Source organism: Phyllobates terribilis, unplaced genomic scaffold (genome assembly GCF_046119375.1).
Source record: "Phyllobates terribilis strain yellow unplaced genomic scaffold, ASM4611937v1 Scaffold_130__1_contigs__length_5004896, whole genome shotgun sequence".
Classification (NCBI taxonomy): domain Eukaryota; kingdom Metazoa; phylum Chordata; class Amphibia; order Anura; family Dendrobatidae; genus Phyllobates; species Phyllobates terribilis.
In genome coordinates, this window is record NW_027362890.1 from 2754570 (window position 1) to 2774508 (window position 19939).

Genomic DNA, 19939 nt, shown 5'->3' on the forward strand with positions numbered 1-19939 from the left:
ACAGTCACAATGCAGTTAGGGTTATGTTCACACAGTGTTTTTTTAAACGTTTTTTTCCACATTATAAAACTCAGTGTTGTCAGGAAAAGCATTGCCTGTATTTTTGATGTATGCCTCATACAAAATACATTTTTGAAGATTTTTTTTAATCTTCCATCCTATACTCGGGCACTGGCTGTATATTGTTGAGGCCCCGGGACTTGCTTAGATCCGCTGGGTGGCATTGCCAGCTGCATTGCAGTAAATGGGTGACCTGAAATCCCACATTTATCCTGTGACCAGTTAGGGACTGTTTTTTCTTAAAGAAGGGGCTCATGTTATTAATCCCAGACAATCCATTAATGGAGTTTCCAGTAGTATAATAATGATGATTTATCCTGGGGATGGGTTATCAATATCAGATCGGTGGGGCTCCGACACGCGGCACTGGCTCTACCCATCAGCTGATTGCAGCGCTCAGATGTAAATAGTGTGAAGATTGAACATCACCGCTCCATTCACTGTACTGCGGGTCCTGCAGATCAGCTAATATTCATGTAATAGGAGCTGATCTGCAGCACCAGGGAGCGGCCACTACACAGTGACCAGAGCTGTGATGTTCAGCTCCTCAACAATGTTTACATCTGACCTCGGCCAGAGTTTCAAACAACTGAGTAGTGGAGGAGCCACGTGCCGGACCCCCACAAATCTGATATTAATGAGCTAACCAGGGTATAGGCCATCAATATGTTTGTCCTGGAAATTCCCTTTAAGGCCCACCTGCACATACTATGTATATAATATATATATATATGGCAAAGAGTGGGAAGGGGTTAATAAAAGGCTCATAAAACGGACAAACAACACAAATATTGGTTCTATCTTTTACACATTTGGGGTAGCCCTTAAGAGGGCCGTTGGGTCAAAGAGAGAGAGAAGAGAGAAGAGAGAGGGGAGGGAGAGATACCGGGAGATACCAAGAGAGAGAAAAAAAGAGAGACCCAACCAGTGCAAAGCTAAGCCGGGCAGGCGGCAGCGGCTATTTATACCCACTGCTGATCTCTGATTGGTGGAAAATCTGGGTGTGGCTGCTCTCTGATTGGTGGAAAATCTGGGTGTGGCTGCTCTGTGATTGGTCAGCATTATGACCTCACAGTGGCGATGACTCATACCTCCTGGGTGGTTCTTCTGGGCGGTTCTGTTTTCTGACTGGTGGAAATTCTAATCAGCATTATGACCTCACAGTGGCCGTGACTCATGTTTCATGGACTGTTCTATCTGGGTGACCTGAAACATGCTGATCTCTGATTGGTGGAAATTCAAGTCATCTTCATGACATCACAATCAGCATGTTATTACTGCTGAGATGTTCAGTTTTTTCCTAAATTTCCTACGTTTTGTCCTAATTTATTAGCACATATATACCACTCATTCCTACAATCAAAGGGTCAGGAAACCCCTCTGAAATCAATATCCTACAATTTACCCCAACAGCAAAAAAACAACTATAAACAAAATACCAAAAGATATATCAGATTATTAATATCCCCCATGCTGGTGTAATGCTCCCAATTCTGCTATAATGTCCCCAAAGCTGGTATAATGCCCCACATCCTGGTATAGTATCTCCAGTTCTGGCATAATGTCCCCCATGCTGCTATAATATCCCCTATACTGGTATAATATTATCATTGTGATATAATGTCCCCCATCCTGGTGTAACATCATCATTGTGATATAATGTCCCCATTCTGATATTGTGTCACCCATCCGGGTATGGTGTACCCCTTTCTGGTATAGTGTCCCTTATTCGGGTATAATGTCCCCCTTCCTGGTATATTGTTCCTATTCTGATATATTGTCCCCATTCTTATATAGTGTCCTTCATCTTGGTAAAATGTCCCCATACTAGTATAATGTCCCCATTCTGGTATAATGTCCCCATCCTGGTATAATGCCCCCCATTCTGGTTTAATGACCATCATACTGGTATAATGTCCCCCTTCCTGGTATATTGTTCCCATTCCTACAATCAAAGGATCAGGAAACCCCTCTGAAATCAATATCCTACAATTTACCCCAACAGCAAAAAAACAACTATACACAAAATACCAAAAGATATATCAGATTATTAATGAGCAAATAAAAGACACAATCACATAAAAATAATTTTTAGAAAGGTGTAGAAAAAATGCTGTAAAGTAAGAACGCTTCAAAAATAGAAATGTTAATGATCTATTTAATCAATTAACAAAATACAAGTGAATGAACAAACAAAAAATCTAGATCCAATCAATATTTGGTGTGACCAACTTTTCACTTTAAGGCTGTGTGCCCACGTAGCATTTTTCAAGCGTTTATGCTGCAGAATTTCCGCAGCGTAAACGCTTGTTAAACGCTAGGTTATCGGCCCCCCATGGTCCCCAAGGGGATTCCGCATGTTCTATGCACATGCTGCGGATTTTTCCGCAGCGTTTATGCTGCGTACAAAAATCCGCAGTATGTCATTTAATTTTGCGGAAGCGCAGCGGAACTCCCGCCATTGACTTGCATTGAGACGCATAGAAACCGCGACTGTACATTTGTACAAGCGGCTTCTATGCGTCTCTATGTGCGGATGGTACCCAGTTCTGGAGGAGAGGAGACTCTCCTCCAGACCTGGGTACCATTGTACCTGTAAAAAAAGAATAAAATAAATAAAGTTTATACTCACCTTTCCGAAGGCTTCTCTCTGAATGCCGGCATCGCTTGAGGACCTGCGGCGACGTCACAGTCATGTGACCGCAGGCCCTTCACCGCTCTGTCTCGCGATATGCCGGCATCCAGGAAGCAGAGAGGAACGAGCGCTGCAGCCACGCCGGGGCCTCGGGGGTGAGTATAGCTTTATTTGTTTTCATTTTTATGGTTCACACTGTATAAATCCATGCTAGTTGTCAAGCACTTTCCAAGTGATGCTATCGCCTGGAAAGCGCTTGTCAATCTGCATGCGGAAACGCATGTGAATCCGCATGTGGATCTGCATGTATTCTGCAGGAAAAACGCATGCACAATCTGCATGCGTTTTTTCTGCCAGGGAGATGCAGAAATGCTGCAGAAATTTTCTGCTTCATTTCTGCATCGTGGGCACATAGCCTAAAACAGCATCAATTCTTCTAGGTACACCTGCGCAAAGTCTGGGATTTTGTAATAATACAGTCAGGTGTCTGGTCATACACCATGGCAAGACTGAGCAAGAATACACAAGGGAGTTATACTACATCAGCAAGGACTCTAAGGCACAAATTTCAAAGCAGATTGAGGGTTCAAGATGTGTCATTCAAGCACTTGTGAAGAAGCACAAGAAAATGTGCAACGTCGAGGTCAGTAGATGCAGTGGTCGGCCAAGGAAACTTAGTGCAGCAGATGTATGACACATTATGGTTACTTTCCTTCAAAAGTGGAAGATGTCCAGCAGTGCCATCAGCTCAGAACTGGCAGCAACCAGTGGGACTCAGCTTCACTCATCTAATGTTCAGAGAAGACTGGCCAGAAGTGGTCTTCATAGCAGAATTGTGGTGAAAAAGCCATATCTTCCACATCAAAACAAGGCCAAGTGACTCTGACGCGCCCCTGGGCCTGAGTCGCGCAGCGTTGCGCACGCGGGAGCCTACCCGGAGCCGGATCCGATAGGGGTAGTAGTCTCGTGGCGGGGACCCGGTCCGTGCCCAGGGAGTCAAACTGAGCGGCAGTATTAGCAGTAGATGTTAGAATGTTCGACTACGCCACCCGTTGAATGCGGCTATGAGGCCGCCGCTGCCGGGCAGACCGCTGAGGCCGGTGGTACGATTGTGCAGCATAGATGGTATAACCCCCAACGGGAGGGGTATGGCCTCAGGGCAGCCGACGTGAATGATGGGGGTAGCAGGAGAGCATGCAGGTAGCAGGAACCACTCAGAGACGGTGCGGTGTAGTTCAGGGTCTTTACTGGTGACAAAGGTAGACCCTCCCGGAGTACTGGCTAGTGGTCGGGGCTTGGTCAGTCCGTGAGCAGATGGGATCTCCCCTGGCCAGGCGGAGTTGTAGGCCTCCCCAACTAATTGTACTCTTCTGGCTACCTTGCTAGAGGCGGGTAAAAGTAGCCCACGTCCCTGAGTGTACCGTGTGGTGCTCACCCATATGGCCGGTGACTCGGGGCCTTTTGGTAGCTTCCGTTCCACGACGGCGGTGCTGGTCCCACGCGTGTGACCGTGCCTTCGGGTTTCTGGGCCAGAGGACCTGAAATCCCCTGCCGGTCGGTTTCTGCTGCTGGGTAAGGATTAGTCCCCACAGCCTCGGACTCCGGGTCCGGTGATAATTCTTCAATCAGGGCGAGCTCTACAGCTTCCAGCCCCTGACTCCTTTTAGCACTGCTCCCACTGAGCTCCTGATCTTTCTTTCCTATAGCTGCTCCTCTCCAGACCAGACTATGTCTCTGTCTGGGACTCCTCTTCTTCTCTCTCTCTTCTCACTCTAACCCTGCCTCAGCCCCAGTTTTATATAGGGGAAGTTCTTCCCCTCCCAGGACTGGGCAGGAGGTGTGGCATGCATAGGATTCCTGACCAGGAGACCTCCCACTTGCTCACAGACGTAATATTGCTATTACTGTGGAAACCAGACCCCTGGGGTGCCACAACTCAACTATGCATTAAAACAGAGCAACCAGGGTGTAGAAAATTGGCAGGATGTGCTCTGGACAGTTGAGTCAAAATATGAAAAATGTTGTTATTACAGAAGAGATTTTGTTCACTGAAGGGCTGGAGAGCAGAACAATAATGAGCGTCTGTGGGCAATAGTGATGCATAAGCGCGGTGGAGGCTCCTGTAAGTTTGGGGCTGCATTTCAGCAAATGGAGGTGGAAATTGGGTCAGAATTATTGGTTCCCTCAATGCTGAGATATAGAGGCAGATACTTAGCCATCATGCAATATCATCAGGGAGGTGTCTGATTGGATCCAAATGTTTTCTTCAGCAGAACAACAACCCCAAACATACAGCCAATGTCATTAAGAATTATCTTCAATGTAAAGAACAAGGAGTCCTGGAAATGATCTGGTGCCACCCAGTGGAGTAACTAGAGTCTGATAGGCCCCCACCGCCATGTTGGTCAGATGTATGGGCCCTTGTAGCGTTCTGGATCCTATAAAGAAATATGTGCTCTCTACCTATGTAGTAATGTCCCCCATCCTGGCTCCTTGTAATAATCTCCCACATGCTGGGCCTTATGCTATAACATTTTCCCCCACCTGTGCCCCTGTCTGGTAATGTCCCCATTCTGGCATCATTTCCTTCATTCTGGTTTAATGTCCCCATCCTGGTATAGTGTCCCCATTCTGATATAATGTCCCCATTTTGGTATAATGTCTCTAACCTGGTATAATATTCCCCATGCTGGTGTAATGCTCCCAATTCTGCTATAATGTCCCCAAAGCTGGTATAATGCCCCACATCCTGGTATGGTATCTCCAATTCTGGCATAAGGTCCCCCATGCTGCTATAATATCCCCCATACTGGTATAATATTATCATTGTGATATAATGTCCCCCATCCTGGTGTAACATCATCATTGTGATATAATGTCCCCATTCTGATATAGTGTCACCCATCCGGGTATGGTGTACCCCTTTCTGGTATAGTGTCCCTTATTCTGGTATAATGTCCCCAATTCTGTTATAATTTCCCCATTCTGATATAATGTCCCCATTCTGATATAATGTCCCCATTCCTGGTATATTGTACCCATTCTGATATATTGTCCCCATCCTGGTTTAATGTCCCTCGCCCTGGTTTAATGTCCCCCATCCTGGTACAATGCACTCCATTCTGTTACAGTGTCTCACATTCCGGCATAATGACCTAATTCTGATATAATGTCCCCATTCTGGTATAATGTACCCATTCTGGCATAATGTCCCCCATCCTGGTACGGTATCTACTTAGCTGCCATCCTGGGGATGGGTTATCAATATCAGATCGGTGGACTCCGACACGCGGCACTGGCTCTACCCATCAGTTGTTTGCAATGCTCAGATGTAAATAGTTTGAAGATCTGAACATCACTGCTCCATTCACTGTACTGTGGGTCCTGCAAGTCAGCTAATATTCATGTAATAGGAGCTGATCTGCAGCACCAGGTAGCAGCCACTACACAGTGACCAGAGCTGTGATGTTCAGCTCCTCAACAATGTTTACATCTGACCTCTGCCGGAGTTTCAAACAACTGAGTAGTGGAGGTGCCACGTGCCGGACCCCCACAAATCTGATTTTAACCCCTTCCTGATGTCAGGTGTAATAATATGTACCTGTGACCTGGGCCTATTGGACCAGGTGCGTATTATTATGCCTTGGCGATCGCACCCACACAGAGGCTGTGCTGGCGCGATCGCTGCCGGGTGTCAGCTGATTCTCACAGCCAACACCCGTTGCTTTGTGCCAGGAGTCGTGCCGCACCGCTCCCTCGAAATGTTGCGAACTAAGTCGATCGCAGCATTCCGGGAGCAGGGGGAGGTAAGCGCGACTCTCTTACCTTGAATCAAAAACCGCACTGTGAGCATCGATCGTTGCTATGGTGACCCGATGTCGTCATGACAACATCCGGGTCACCAGAAAGTTACTTTGATCATGCGCAGTGCACAATCAAAATAACTTGTGCGTGTGCAGCGCTGACAGGCTGCATAGCATAGAGATGCCGCTGCTGCATCTCTATCCTGTACAAGCGATCGGCCTGCAAAAAATGAAAGTCCCATAGTGGGACAAAGTGTAAAAGTAAAAAAAAGTGTAAGAAAGTGAAAAAAAAAAAAATATATATATATATATATATATATATATATATATATACACATAATCAAAATATTTTTTTTAAATGAAAAAATAATCTACAAAAAATAAAACATATACTGTACCATAAATAAAATTTGGGTAAACGGATAAATCCAACGTCCAGACTTCCTTCTTAAAAACTTGTCTTTATTAAATGCGTTCCATAAAAAAATTCACATTCCAGTTAAAATGCCAGGCATATCTGTTTTGCAGTCCTGCAGCATATTAACCCTTTGTTTGTTCTCCACTATGTCATTAGCCCTGTTCAGCATCCACCTGGGATATTTCCTTTGCATTAGTCTCCCTGCAGCCTGCTCAGCATGATGTTCATAGCAGGAAGGGAGGGTCAAATTCCTCTTAAGGGTATGTGCACACTATCAGGATTTGAAGCAGAAATTTCCTGAGCATTTTTGCCTCTCCCTGGCAGAAAAAAGGAGATTTTTGTGTACTCACTGTAAAATCTCTTTCTCTTAGCCTCTAATTGGGGGACACAGGACCATGGGTGTTATGCTGCTGTCCACTAGGAGGCGACACTATGCATAATCTGAAAAAGATTAAGCGTGGCTCCTCCTCTGCAGTATACACCCCTGGACGGCATAAGCCTTCTCCAGTTTTGTGCAAAAGCATTAGGAGGAACGTAACATGGATAACATAACCATACCTATAAGAAGGCAACTACAGTTATATGAAAAAGTTTGGGCACCCCTATTAATCTTAAGCTTAATGTTTTATAAAAATTGGTGTTTTTGCAACAGCTATTTCAGTTTGATATATGTAATAACTGTTGGACACAGTAATGTTTCTGCCTTGAAATGAGGTTTATTGTACTAACAGAAAATGTGCAATCTGCATTCAAACAAAATTTGACAGGTGCATAAGTATGGGCACCCTTATCATTTTCTTGTTTTAAATACTCCTACCTACTTTTTACTGACTTACTAAAGCCCTTTTTTTGGTTTTGTAACCTCATTGAGCTTTGAACTTCATAGGCAGGTGTATGCAATCATGAGAAAAGCTACTTAACCCCTTAAGCCCCGAGGGTGGTTTGCACGTTAATGACCAGGCCAATTTTTACAATTCTGACCACTGTCACTTTATGAGGTAATTACTCTGGAACGCTTCAACGGATCCCCCTGATTCTGAGATTGTTTTTTCGTGACATATTGTACTTCATGATTGTGGTGAAATTTCTTCGATATCACTTGCGTTTATTTGTGAAAAAAACAGAAATTTGGCGAAAATTTTGAAAATTTTGCAATTTTCAAAATTTGAATTTTTGAGCCCTGAAATCAGAGAGATATGTCACACAAAAGAGTTAATAAATAACATTTCCCACATGTCTACTTTACATCAGCACAATTTTGGAACCCAAATTTTTTTTTGTTAGGGAGCTATAAGGGTTAAAAGTTCACCAGCGATTTCTCATTTTTCCAACAAAATTTACAAAACCATTTTTTTAGGGACCACATCACATTTGAAGTCACTTTGAGAGGTCTTTATGACAGAAAATACCCAAAAGTGACACCATTCTAAAAACTGCACCCCTCAATGTGCTCAAAACCACATTCAATAACTTTATTAACCCTTCAGGTGCTTCACAAGAATTTTTTGAATGTGGAAGAAAAAAATGAACATTTAACTTTTTTCACAAAAATGTTACTTTAGACCCAATTTTTTTATTTTCACAGGGGTAACAAGAAGAAATGGACCCCAAAAATTGTTGTGTAATTTCCCCTGGGCACGCAGATACCCAATATTTGGGGAAAAAACACTGTTTGCGCGCACGGCAGGGCTCGGAAGGGAAGGAGCGCCATTTGACTTTTTGATTGTAAAATTTGCTTGAATAATTAGCGGACACCATGTTGCGTTTGGAGAGCCCCTGTGTCCCCAAACATTGGAGCTCCCCCACAAGTGACCCCATTTTGGAAACTAGACCCCCAAGGCACCTATCTAGATGCATAGTGAGCACTTGGAACCCCCAGGTGCTTCACAAATTGATTCGTAACAATGAAAAAGTGAAAAAAAAAACACTTTTTCATTTTTATGAATCAATTTGTGAAGCACCTGAGGGTTCCAAGTGCTCACAATGCATCTAGATAGGTGCCTTGGGGGGTCTAGTTTCCAAAATGGGGTCACTTGTGGGAAGCTCCAATGTTTGGGCACACAGCGGCTCTCCAAACGCAACATGGTGTCGCTAACAATTTGAGCCGATTTTCCGTTAAATTTGTTAGCGGACACCATGTTGCATTTGGAGAGTCCCTGTGTGCCCAAACATTGGAGCTCCCCCACAAGTGACCCCATTTTGGAAACTAGACCCCCCCAAGGCACCTATCTAGATGCATAGTGAGCACTTGGAACCCCAAGGTGCTTCACAAATTGATTCGTAACAATGAAAAAGTGAAAAAAAAACACTTTTTCATTTTTATGAATCAATTTGTGAAGCACCTGAGGGTTCCAAGTGCTCACAATGCATCTAGATAGGTGCCTTGGAGGGTCTAGTTTCCAAAATGGGGTCACTTGTGGGGGAGCTCCAATGTTTGGGCACACAGCGGCTCTCCAAACGCAACATGGTGTCGCTAACAATTTGAGCCGATTTTCCGTTAAATTTGTTAGCGGACACCATGTTGCATTTGGAGAGTCCCTGTGTGCCCAAACATTGGAGCTCCCCCACAAGTGACCCCATTTTGGAAACTAGACCACCCAAGGCACCTATCTAGATGCATAGTGAGCACTTGGAACCCTCAGGTGCTTCACAAATTGATTCATAAAAATGAAAAAGTGTTTTTTTTTTCACTTTTTCATTGTTATGAATCAATTTGTGAAGCACCTGGGGGTTCCAAGCGCTCACTATGCATCTAGATAGGTGCCTTGGGGGGTCTAGTTTCCAAAATGGGGTCACTTGTGGGGGAGCTCCAATGTTTGGGCACACAGCGGCTCTCCAAACGCAACATGGTGTCGATAACAATTTGAGCCGATTTTCCGTTAAATTTGTTAGCGGACACCATGTTGCATTTGGAGAGCCGCTGTGTCCCCAAATATTGGAGCTCCCCCACAAGTGACCCCATTTTGGAAACTAGACCCCCCAAGGCACCTATCGAGATGCATTGTGAGCACTTGGAACCCTCAGGTGCTTCACAAATTGATTCATAAAAATGAAAAAGTGTTTTTTTTTTCACTTTTTCATTGTTACGAATCAATTTGTGAAGCACCTGGGGGTTTCAAGTGCTCACTATGCATCTAGATAGGTGCCTTGGGGGGTCTAGTTTCCAAAATGGGGTCACTTGTGGGGGAGCTCCAATGTTTGGGCACACAGCGGCTCTCCAAACGCAACATGGTGTCGCTAACAATTTGAGCCGATTTTCCGTTAAATTTGTTAGCGGACACCATGTTGCATTTGGAGAGCCGCTGTGTGCCCAAATATTGGAGCTCCCCCACAAGTGACCCCATTTTGGAAACTAGGACCCCCAAGGCACCTATTGAGATGCATAGTGAGCACTTGGAACCCCCAGGTGCTTCACAAATTGATCCATAAAAATGAAAAAGTGTTTTTTTTTTCACTTATTCAATTTTATGAATCAATTTGTGAAGCACCTGGGGGTTCCAAGTGCTCATTATGCATCTAGATAGGTGCCATGGGGGGTCTAGTTTCCAAAATGGGGTCACTTGTGGGGGAGATCCAATGTTTGGGCACACAGGGACTCTTCAAATGCCACATGGTATCCGCTAACAATTTGAGCCGACAATTTGTTAGCGGATACCATGTTGCATTTGAAGAGTCCCTGTGTGCCCAAACATTGGAGCTCCCCCACAAGTGACCCCATTTTGGAAACTAGACCCCCCAAGGCACCTATCTAGATGCATAATGAGCACTTGGAACCCCCAGGTGCTTCACAAATTGATTCGTAAAATTGAATAAGTGAAAAAAAAACACTTTTTCATTTTTATGGATCAATTTGTGAAGCACCTGGGGGTTCCAAGTGCTCACTATGCATCTAGATAGGTGCCTTGGGGGTCTAGTTTCCAAAATGGGGTCACTTGTGGGGGAGCTCCAATGTTTAGACACACAGGATCTCTCCAAACGCGACATGGTTCCAATTTGTTAGCGGACACCATGTTGCGTTTGGAGAGCCCCTGTGTGTCTAAACATTGGAGCTCCCCCACAAGTGACCCCATTTTGGAAACTAGACCCCCCAGGGAACTTATATAGATGTGTGGTGAGCCCATTGAACCCCCAGGTGCCTCTCAGAAAATCATAATGTTGACTTGTGAAAATAAAAAAAAAAACATTTTTTCCACAAAAATGCAAAAAAAAATATTTTCACAAGGGTACTAGGAGAAATTGCACCCCATAAGTTGTTGTGCAATTTCTCCTGAGTACTCATATACCCCATGTGTTGGAAAAAAACTACTGTTTGGGCGCATGTAAGGGCTCGGAAGGGAAGGAGTGACGCTTTTGAACGCAGACTTTGATGGAATGGTCTGCGGGCGTCATGTCATGTTCTCAGAGCCCTTGATGTGCCTAAACAGTGAAATGCCTAACAAGTGCCCCCTTTTTGGTAGTGTTAGTTGATTTTTGAATTTTGTAATGTAGTGTTATACATCAGTTGTGTAGGACAATCTGACGAACACTACACAACTGATGTATGACAACCTGACGAACACTACATCAGCTGTGCAGTGTTCGTCAGGTTGTCATACTTCATAAATTAATTCAATAGTCCATCGAAGTATGGTACCTTTTGAAGCAGTCTTTCATACACAGGCCAGGTTTGTCAGGGCAGGTGTCACATTGATAAATGGTGTCCTTGCGTATTCCACTTTTATAACACACTCGGCACCTCTTTTGTGACTTTCCTTTTTTTCCGCTGTGAGGGATCTGCCCTGGGAAATGCTGGCCTGGTACAATTCTTGGTCCTTCAATTCCAGAAGTACTGGGGCCCTCTCTGTCACTGCTGCCAAATATCAGGGCCTTGATAACTGTTTCCTGAAACTGAAGGTACGACGCAGAAGTCTGGCCTGCACATTGTGACAGAAGGAAAGCATTGTGCATTGCCACCTGTACAATGTGCACGGCCAGCTTCTTGTACCACACTCTGGACTTTCTCAAAGCACTGTATGGCTGGAGGACTTGATCAGAGAGATCAACTCCCCCCATGTACTTGTTGTACCCCACTACACAGTCTGGTTTGACGACCTGTGTAGTGGAACCTCGTACAGTGCTGAGTGTGCTGCCATCACCATGTATGGTGGTCAAGAAAAGGACATCCCTTTTGTCCTTGTACTTGACCATCAACAGGTGGTCGCTACATTGGGCTCTGCTCTCACCCCTTTTGAGCAGCTGCCCAATTAGCGTCTTTGGGAGGCCTTTCTGAATTTTGCGGACAGTACCGCAGGCTGCGGTACGTCGCGCAGAGAGGGACTGGAAGAGCGGGATACTTGTATAAAAGTTATCCACGTAGAAGTGATAACCTTTATCAAGCAGTGGGTGCACCAAGTCCCACACAATTTTCCCACTCACTCCCAGAACAGGGGGGCATTCAGGGGGTTCAATCCGGGAGTCCTTCCCTTCATAAACTCTAAACTTGTGAGTGTATCCTGAGGTACTCTCACAAAGTTTATACAGCTTGATCCCATACCTTGCCCTCTTACTGGGCAGGTACTGCCGGAATCCAAGCCGCCCCTTAAAAGAAATTAAGGACTCATCCACACAAATGTCCCTTTGGGGCACGTACACTTCACCAAACTTGTTGTTGAAGTGTTCGATGACCGGCCGAACTTTGAAAAGACGATCAAAGTTCGGGTCATCGCATGCAGGACACCTTGCATTATCTTGGTAATGCAAGAACTTGTAGATGGCCTGAAAACGTGTCCGGGGCATGACCATTCGGAACACTGGAGTGTTATACAAAACGTCAACACTCCAGTATTGCCGAAGCTCGGGCTTCTTCAAGTTCCCCATAAGAAGGACCAGGCCCCAAAACTTCATCATTTCTACTGCGTCTACAGGAGACTAGTTAGAAAATGATGAAGAGGGGTTTTGTTCTAAAAATTGATGAGCGTATAAATTAGTTTGGCCCACCATGAGGTTTATAAAATCCTCAGAGAAAAAGACTTTGAAAAAGTCTATTTCTGTGAGGCCGGTGGTGTCAAACTTGATTCCATGATTCCGCTACGAAATCAGGAATCAGCGGCTCATAATTTTCGGGGGGCGAAGTCCATATAGGCTCAGTAGTGGGGGGCGCTGGAACATCTCTCCTGCGACGACGGCGGGGCGGGCCAGCAGAACCTGAGGAAGAGGAGGAAGAAGAGAAGGAGGAAGACGACGAGGAGTCGGAAAAAGAAAGAAATGTGGGATCCTCACCCTCACTGTCAGTGTCGGAGGCAAGAATAGCGTAAGCCTCCTCCGCTGAATAATGAGTTTGGGATGAGCAGGACATTGTTTGTTATGTATGTGGTGCGTGTGTGTCAATTCTTTGAGAGTGTGTGTGTGTCAGTACTTTATTTAGAGTGTGTGGAAAAAGGAAATACTGTATGTGGTGCAAACAGCGAGCACGAGTGTGGATTGGTGAACTATGCCACCGATCAATACTCGGCGGCTGCTGGATGTGCGCACAAATGTGTGGGGAGTGGGAAGAGGGGAATTGGGTTGGATGAGGGGAGATCAGATTACTTACCAAAGTCCTCTCTGTTCTTTCAGGACCGGGAGCCCGTAGCAGGAGCCCGTCGCTGGTGACCGGGAGCCCGGCGCTGGTGACCGGGAGCCCGGAGCAGGAGACCGGGAGCCCGGAGCAGGAGACCGGGGGCCCGGAGCAGGAGACCGGGAGCCCGGAGCAGGAGACCGGGGGCCCGGAGCAGGAGACCGGGAGCCCGGAGCAGGAAGACGGGAGCCCGGAGCAGGAAGACGGGAGCCCGGAGCAGGAGACCGGGAGCAGGAGACCGGGGGCCCGGAGCAGGAGACCGGGGGCCCGGAGCAGGAGACCGGGGGCCCGGAGCAGGAGACCGGGAGCCCGGAGCAGGAAGACGGGAGCCCGGAGCAGGAGACCGGGAGCCCGGAGCAGGAGACCGGGAGCCCGGAGCAGGAAGACGGGAGCCCGGAGCAGGAGACCGGGAGCCCGGAGCAGGAAGACGGGAGCCCGGAGCAGGAGACCAGGAGCACGGAGCAGGAGACTGGTACTGGAGCTGGAGATCAGAAGCAAAAGAATTAAAGAATTAACAGGGACACTGGGGTGAGGCGGATTGGGATGGGAAGGGGGGTAAAAAGACAGGGGAGTGGGAAGAGGGGTAAAAAGACAGGAGAGTGGGAAGAGGGGGATTGGGGTGGATGAGGGGAGATCAGAGATGGACTTACCAAAGGGTCAGCAGGACTGGAACAGAAGACCCAGAGCAGGAGCCCGGGAGCCCGGAGCAGGAGACCAGGAACCCGGAGCAGGAGACCAGGAGCCCGGTGCAGGAGACCAGGAGCCCGGTGCAGGAGACCAGGAGCCCGGCGCTGTTGACCGGGAGCCCGAAGCTGGTGACCGGGAGCCCGGCGCAGGAGCCCGGGAGCAGTAGACCAGAAGCCCGGAGCAGGAGACCAGGAGCCCGGAGCAGGAGACCAGTACTGGAGCTGGAGATCAGAAGCAAAAGAATTAACAGGGACACTGGGGTGAGGCGGATTGGGGTGGGAAGGGGGGTAAAAAGACAGGGGAGTGGGAAGAGGGGTAAGAAAACAGGGGAGTGGGAAGAGGGGGATTGGGGTGGATGAGGGTACTCTGATTGGAGCAATCGATGTCATCATCGATCGCTCCAATCACAGCAGTCTGGGGGATTGAATCACATTACAGGGGGTCATGGGGCGGTGACAGGCAGGTCACAAGCCGGTCACCGCCCCATGACCGCCCTGTCACCGCGCGGTCGCGCTACGATAGGTGCGATCGATGTGATCGGCGATCGCACCGATCATAGCAGTCCGGGGCCAGGGCTGGGGTGTCCTAGCAACAGTCTAGGATCGGTGCTCATAGGAGCACCGATCCTAGGCTGCAGATCACTGTTTCCGGCAATCACATTGCCGGAAACAGTGAGAAATGCTGTGATTGGCTGTTCAGATTTGAACAGCCAATCACAGCGATCGCTGGTGGGGGGGGGCGGCGACAGCCCCCGGGATGATGACGCCATCTACCAGGAGGTAAGATGGCACCGTAACTTTAATGCTGTCACCGCGACTTAAGTCGCGGTGCCGCATTAAAGATATGACGTACTAATACGGGTCTGGCTCTTAAGTCCCAGGGCACAGACGCGTATTAGTACGTCAGATGTTATTAAGGGGTTAAAGTGGCCACTTGCAAGTTGTTCTCCTGTTTGAATCTCCTCTGAAGAGTGGCATAATGGGCTCCTCAAAACAACTGTCAAATGATCTGAAAACAAAGATTATTCAACATAGTTGTTCAGGGTAAGGATACAAAAAGCTGTCTCAGAGATTTAACCTGTCAGTTTCCACTGTGAGGAACATAGGAAGGAAATGGAAGAACACAGGGACAGTTCTTGTTAAGGCCAGAAGTGGCAGGCCAAGAAAAACATCAGAAAGGCAGAGAAGAAGAATGGTGAGATCAGTCAAGGACAATCCTCAGACCACCTCCAGAGAGCTGCAGCATCAACTTGCTGGAGAGGGTGTCACTGTGCATCGGTCAACTATACAACACACTTTGCACAAGGAGAAGCTGTATGGGAGAGTGATGCGAAAGAAGCCGTTTCTGCAAGCACGCCACAAACAGAGTCGGCTGAGGTATGCAAAAGCACATTTGGAGAAGCCAATTTCTTTTTGGAAGAAGGTCCTGTGGACTGATGAACCCAAGATTGAGTTGTTTGGTCATACAAAAAGGCGTTATGCATGGCGGCAAAAAACACAGCATTCCAAGAAAAACACTTGCTACCCACATTAAAGTTTGGTGGAGGCTCCATCATGCTTTGGGGCTGAGTGGCCAATGCCGGCACCGGGAATCTTGTTAAAGTTGAGGGACGCATGGATTCCACTCAGTATCAGCAGATTCTTGACAATAATGTTCAAGAATCAGTGATAAAGTTGAAGTTACGCAGGGGATGGATCTTTCAGCAAGACAATGATCCAAAACACCGCTTCAAATCTACTCAGGCATTCATGCAGAGGAACAATTACAATGTTCGGGAATGGCCATCCCAGTCCCCAGACCTGAATATCATTGAACATCTGTGGGATCATTTGAAGAGGGCTGTCCATGCTCGGCGACCATCAAACTTAACTGAACTGGAATTGTTTTGTAAAGAGGAATGGTCAAAAATACCTTCATCCAGGATCCAGGAACTCATTAAAAGCTACAGGAAGCGACTAGAGGCTGTTATTTTTGCAAAAGGAGGATCTACTAAATATTAATATCACTTTTCTGGTGAGGTGCCCATGCTTATGCACCTGTCAAATTTTGTTTGAATGCAGATTGCACATTTTCTGTTAGTACAATAAACCTCATTTCAAGGCAGAAACATTACTGTGTCCAACAGTTATAACATATATCAAACTGAAATAGCTGTTGCAAAAACACCAATTTTTCGAAAACATTAAGCTTAAGATTAATAGGGGTGCCCAAACTTTTTCATATAACTATGTACGAGCTCAAAAAAAAAAAACAATATGAGAACTCAACATAACAACGGCCCGAAACGGGCAACAGGGTGGGAGCTGTGTCCCCCAATTAGAGGCTAAGAGAAAGAGATTTTAGGGTGAGCACACAAAAATCTCCTTTACTCTGTCGCCTCATTGGGGGACACAGGACCATGGGACGTCCCAAAGCATTCCCTGGGTGGAAAGCAATGGACAAATATTGTGTAGACAGGCCCCTATAATTGGGGCACCGCCGCCTGCAGGATACACCTACCCAGGCTCGCATCTGCCGAGGATTGGGTATGAACCCTGTAGTGTTTGGTAAACGTGTGTAGGCTAGTCCAGGTGGCTGCCTTACACAATTGTTGTGCCGAAGCCTGGTGCCGAATGGCCCAGGAGGTCCAACCACACGTGTAGAGTGTGCCGTAATACCTGCTGGAAGAGGAGAATTTGAGGCGGAAGGCCTCTTGTATGGTGGATTTGATCCACCTGGCAAGGGTAGCGTTGGAAGCTGGCAGACCCTTGCGACCGTCTTCCAGAAGAAGGAAAAAAGAATAAGATTTCAGTAAGGGCGCAGTCCTAAACACATAGATACGCAATGCCCTGACAAGGTCAAGCGTATGCAGAGCATTCTCCACTCTATCAACCGGGACCGGACAGTGGGATGGCAGTGAAATTTCCTCATTGAGGTGGAGGTTGGACACAACCTTCGGAAGGAAGGATGGGACCGTATGGAGAACTACCTTGTCCTGGTAAAAAGCCAGGAAGGGCCATCTGCAGGTGAGTGCTGTTAGTTCAGACACCCTGCGTAGCGAGGTGATTGCCACCGGGAAAACCACTTTCTGGGATAGAAGCAGAGTGGGACTTCCCTAAGGGGTTCAAAGGGTTTTTCATGCAATGCTGTCAGCACCAGGTTGAGGTCCCACGCTTCTAGTGGTCGTCTGTAGGGGGGAACCAATCGTGAAACCCCCTGAAGAAATGTCCTTACTTGTGGCTTGTTAGCAATGCACCTTTGAAAAAGCACTGAGAGAGCTGATACCTGGCTCTTAAGGGAGGCCAGGGACAGTCTGGCCTCCAGACCCGATTGTAGAAACCCAAGTACCCTGGGGAGGGAATAAGGGAATGGGGTCTGGCCACGAGATTCACACCAGGTAAAGAAGGCTTTCCAGGTACGGTAATAAATCTTAGCAGAGGTTGGCTTCCGTGCCCTGATCATGGTTCCAATGACGTCCGGCGAGAACCCTGACTGGGTTAGAACCCAGGTCTCAATGGCCACGCCGTCAATTTGAGGGCCCCTAAGTTCTGGTGGTAGAACGGGCCTTATGACAGAAGATCCGGGCGGTCGGGGAGATGCCAGGGGACGTCTGCTGTGAGCTGTACGATGTCGGCATACCATGTACGTCTGGGCCAGTCCGGTGCGATTAGGATGGTTGGAACTCCCTCTTGCTTGATCTTCCTCACGACTCTGGATATCAGGGGGAGAGGTGGAAAAATGTACAGGAGCTGGAACTGGGTCCAGTCCTGAACCAGGGCATCCGCTCCTAGCGCCCACGGGTCGTGTGTTCTGGCCATGAAGTTGGAGACCTTGGCATTGAAGTGGGATGCCATTAGGTCCACGTCCGGAGTCCCCCAGCGATGGCAGATCTGTCGAAAAACTTCGGGATGGAGAGACCACTCTCCCGAGTCCATTCCTTGCCGGCTGAGGAAGTCTGCTTCCCAGTTGTTCACCCCCGGAATGTGGACCGCAGAGAGAATCGAACCTGTGTCTTCCGCCCAGTGGAGAATGTGTGTCACTTCTCGCATCAACTGGGCACTGCGGGTCCCCCTTTGGTGATTCACATATGCCACAGCCGTGGCATTGTCCGACTGTACTCTAATGTGAGAGGCTGCCAGTAAGAAATGGAAGGCTCTCAACGCCAGAAGGATGGCACGAATTTCCAAGATGTTGATGGGCATGGTCGCTTCCGCTGGGGACCATTTGCCCTGTGCTCTGTGGTGTAGGTGCACCGCACCCCAACCCGTCAGGCTCGCGTCGGTGGTCAGAACCTTCCATTGACCCGTGAGAAAGGATTTCCCCTTTGTTAGTGAGGTTGGCTTGAGCCACCAGTGCAGGGACCTCCTGGTTGATGACGTCAGCTGGAACTCCCTGTCGAGAGAAAAAGGGTTCCTGTCCCATGACTTGAGGATGGCTAGTTGGAGAGGCTGGGGAAATGGGACCGCTTCTATTGCCGCCACCATCCTGCCAAGGACTCTCATGGCAAACCGGAGAGATCGAGGGGGTTTGCTGAGGAGAGTGCGAACTTCTAGACGGAGAGGCAGTGCCTTGTCCTTGGGAAGGAGCACTAGACCCCTGAAGGTGTTGAGTAGCATTCCCAGGAAGGTCAGAGACTGACTCGGGGTTGGTGATGACTTTTGTAGGTTGACTAACCAGCCCAGGCGACTCAGAGTGTCGATTGTGATTGAGACGCTGAGCTCGCAGTCCTTGAAGGTGGGAGCCTTGATAAGGAGATCGTCCAGGTATGGAACGACTACTATGCCTCTGGAGTGCAGGACGTCCATGGTGGCTGCCATGACTTTGGTAAACACTCTGGGAGCCGTGGCGAGTCCGAACGGGAGAGCCACGAACTGGTAGTGGTCCTGGTCGATTGCGAACCTGAGAAATCTCTGATGGGGAGGTGCAATTGGTATATGCAGGTATGCGTCTTGTATGTCTATGGAGGCGAGAAATTCTCCCTTTTCCATGGACGCAATGATTGACCGAAGGGACTCCATGCGTTAGTGACGTACCCGTACATATTTGTTGAGCTGTTTTAGGTCCAGTATGGGCCGTATGCCTCCTCCTTTCTTGGGGACTACGAATAAATTGGAGTAGAACCCTCGGCCGCGGGGACCGGTAATATGACTCATGCTTGAAGAAGCGAGAAGACCGCTTGGCGGAAGGCACGAGCCTTGGCTGGCGGTTTTGGGGGAACAGAAAGAAAGAGTCTGTTTGGTGGGTTGGAAGTGAACTCTATTTTGCATCCCGAAGACACTAGTTCCCTGACCCACCTGTCTTCTGTAATAGGCAGCCAGACTTGATGAAAAAGCAAAAGTCGGTCACCTATAGGTGGGGTGTCTTCCGGAGTCCATGAGTCATGATGAGGAGGAAGTCTGAGATTTTCCTCCTTTGGACTTTGACTAGCCTGCTTTTGACTGCCAGGTCTTGTCCGACTTTTGAGTCGACCGTGAGTTGTCCCTGTGTGGGGAGTGGTTGCTATTTTGTGCTGGCCTCGAGACGGACCAGCACGAAGAGTTCCGAAAGGATCGGAATCGAGTTTGGTTACTCTTCTTGTAAGTGCGTTTGGGTTGCAGTTGGGGGAGAGAGGTACTCTTACCCCCGGTGGCGTTGGATATCATCGTGTCCAACTATTCACCAAAAAGTCGACCACTGAGGTACGGGAGGTGCGTGAGGGACCTCTTAGAGGCTGCATCTGCTTTCCATTCCCGCAGTCAGAGGATACACCGAATATTGATGGC